The sequence below is a fragment of the Quercus suber genome, unplaced genomic scaffold, assembly GCF_002906115.3.
Source record: "Quercus suber isolate HL8 unplaced genomic scaffold, Cork oak 2.0 scaffold_529, whole genome shotgun sequence".
NCBI classification, from domain to species: Eukaryota; Viridiplantae; Streptophyta; class Magnoliopsida; order Fagales; family Fagaceae; genus Quercus; species Quercus suber.
This window is the reverse complement of record NW_027069978.1, coordinates 309,750-313,161: the sequence shown is the minus strand read 5'-3', so window position 1 is coordinate 313,161 and position 3,412 is coordinate 309,750.

Genomic DNA, 3,412 nt, shown 5'->3' with positions numbered 1-3,412 from the left:
CATTATGACAATTTGTCATATTCGGCCGTAATCATTATTGACGGTTTGTGAACTGAGGCCACGTGTGTGGGAGTTACAAAAAATGATTTGAAAAGTCTTTCCAGCCTCCTTTTTCATTAACTACTCACTCTCTATAAATAGTGACCTCCTTCCCATTAGAGTATCCTTTCATTTTATCACTTCTCTAAGTTCTTCACTATTGAGCATATTCTTCTTCCCAAGCATAGATCCTAGATCAAAAATTCCTAGAGTCCACTGTAAGTTTCCTTGCTCACTTCCTTCCTTTATTTACTTTCTTTTTCTTTTTCTATTCTATAGTTAGGAATGGGATTTGCTCACCTTCTTGACATTGAGGCAGCCTTGGCCAATTTTAGGGCTAGGCTTGTTGTCCTTAACGATGTAGAGATATCGTATTGTCATGAGGACAACATCGCCCATGAACGACATCCTCATGTCGTGTTCTTCCCTTTATTGGCAATCTTAGAAGGAGGGGTTAGGTTTCCCGTGGACCCTCTAATACTTAGAACCCTCAGGTTTTACGGTCTATGTCCTGACCAAATTCCACCCAATTTTTACCGATTAGTAAGTTGTGTTAGCCGGCTAAATCTCTTGTACGGGTTACACTTAGACCACCATGATATAAACTATACGTATAGTTTGTGCGGTAACATAAGGTTGGGATACTACTTGAAGGTTAGAGGCATTCGGGTACGGCTAATATCATGGCTTCCCAACTTTAACAGAAACTTAGCAAGAGAGTTTCTTCGGGTGAGTGGTAATTGGCATGCCAATGAACTCACCTGCCTAACTTTGCCCTGAGATGTTGGTTAGTTCCGTGCACATTTAACCTACTTTTAACTTATATTGTGATTTATCTGTCCCTCATTTAAGCATGTATTAACCACTTCTGTTTGCCATGATGTAGAAGGAAAAAAGTTCAAATCGGACATTAAGGTTGTGCACGTGAAAGACTTGAATTTTGTACCCTAGTCGGAAATCTTCGTCAGCTTCGATGGGCAACTACGGTCATCCCATCTTATACTCGATTGCACCCCGGTCTACACAAGCTATCAGCCCTCCGGACAGGCCTTATTAGTGGATAGTCCCCTGTTATTGTATATTGATGTATGGCATCCAATTTCCTTCCTCCAAACTTAACAGTAGGCGAAGCTTAAGACCTCGGCCCCTGACTTTTTAGGGCGAATTCATTGGTACCTATGAGGGACGAGTATGCTAATTTAGTTTTTCAAGGTCGTGCTATCCACACCTTGGTTGAGGAACCCCGTGTTGAAGTCCAACTTGCCGACCAAGTAGAGGTCAAGTCGGTAGATTCTTCGAGAGCCAAAGCCAAAAGCATAGAGGACAAGATGGTGGTCTAGCGAAACATGACCGTTGACCGGTTCCTGCCCGATGATTGCCCTGTGTAGCAATAACAAACCCAAGGCAAGGATTAGCCCCCCTGCTAACTGTGCTCGAAAAAGGCCCCATACTACCGACCAGCCCCCTAGAAGGCCTGAAGAAACTTCCCCGAGGATTCCTCCAGCTTCTACCTCAGATGCCATGGTCATCTGGGAACCAGCCGGTAGCACATACCCAACTGTATAGGTTAGGTCCAATGTGGTGTCCTCCTCCTCCCTCCCTACTATTGGATGCAAACAATTTTTAGGCTCGGAAGCAGACCACTTCTTGTGACCTCTAATGTAAGAAACTAGGCTTCAGGTAAGGGTAGATGGATTGCCCAAAACATCGGGCAGGGCCTGCAATTGCCTGAGGATGTGCACTACTTCTTCGGCGGGAGTGATGAGGCCTTGGCTACTTGGTTGCAGTGGCATTCTATTGCGATAACACGTCTTACTAGTTTAGTTTATTTATTGTTTTTTACATATATATATATATATATTACTATTTTATTATTATTATTATTATTATTATTATTTTATTTATTTTTTGGTATAATCGTTGATATTGTTATAACAGGCAGTGCAATTGGCTTATATGATGGAAGTCAAATTGAGGGATGCTGGAGAGGAAACTGATAAGGAGAGAGCCTTAAAAGAGGTTGTCGAGGGTGAAAGACAAGGACAAAGTCGTGGAGAATGCCGAGGAACTGATAAGGGTAGCTGAGAGGGCTCGAGCACTTACAGAGCAAAGAGTGGAGGAGTTGGAGGTCAAATTATGGGGAATGGAGCTCAAACTAGCCGAAGCTGAGAGTTTGAACTCGGCAAGTGCTAAGTTGATTGTCGAGCTGAAAGCGGCCTTGGAGGCCAGTGAGGACAAATGGTACAACATAGGATTTGCGGATGCCATGAACTTAGTCGAGCGGATCATATATCAATCTCGGCGATACGGGTTCGGTAAGGAGTGGATGGCAGCCCTGCAAGTTATGGGAGTGCCCGATGATTCCCTTCTCAGAAATCTCGATTAAATACCCTACCCGGATCTTGCTCCCTTGGTTCAAAACCCCATTGGTGTTGAGGAAGAAGATACTCCAAGTATGAGGGAGTTGGTGTAAGAGATTGACTACCATGTGGAGTTGATCGATCTTGAAATTAATAGCAACCCCAATTTCGTGCAAAACTTAACTCAACCTCAACCTCAGCTCCTGGACTCTACTGGTCAGCCAGCCATGGACACGACTCCAATTCAGCTTGATCAACCTCAGAACCCCACTACTTGAAGAAGAAATCTTTTAACTTTGCTATTTTTCTATTTTTTATTTTATTTATTTATTTGCTTTACTTTGTTTGCTTATGGTCATCGGGATGCGATGACAAGACATATTTATTTTGGTTTTATAACCATCATATTTGTGAACAATTCTTATTGCTATTATTTCTTGTTGAAGTTAAATTATTTTTTCCATGTTTTTGTTTTGTTTATTTGTAGATGTCATGTTACCGAACTAGGCTTTTGTCCTTAACTACTTTAAGAAATAAGGTTTTCACTTGGTCGATGACTGGGATCGAACTAAACTGGGTTTCTGTCCTTGATTGATTTGGGAAGGGTTTCACCTAGTTGGTGACTGGGATCGAATCGAAATGGGTTTCTATCCTTGATAGATTTGAGAAGGTTTTCGCCTAGTCAGTGATCGGGATCGAACCGAACCGGGTTTTTGTCCTTAGCTAATTCACAACTTAATAACAACAAAGCCAAGAATTCGAATAAAACTATGCACATAAACATTGTTCACATATTAAATTACATACAACTTAAGCTACTACATGCCCACGGTTAGTGGTAAAACTTTTTCAAATTGTGAGCATTTTATGGCTGGGGAAGTGGTCTCTCATTCCTGTCTTCTAGATAGTATGCTCTTGCTCCAGCAATAATAGTAATTCTTTACGGCCCTTCCCAGTTCGGGGCGAACTTCCTTACGTTGACATCTCGTATGTTCCCCACTGCTTTCCATAGT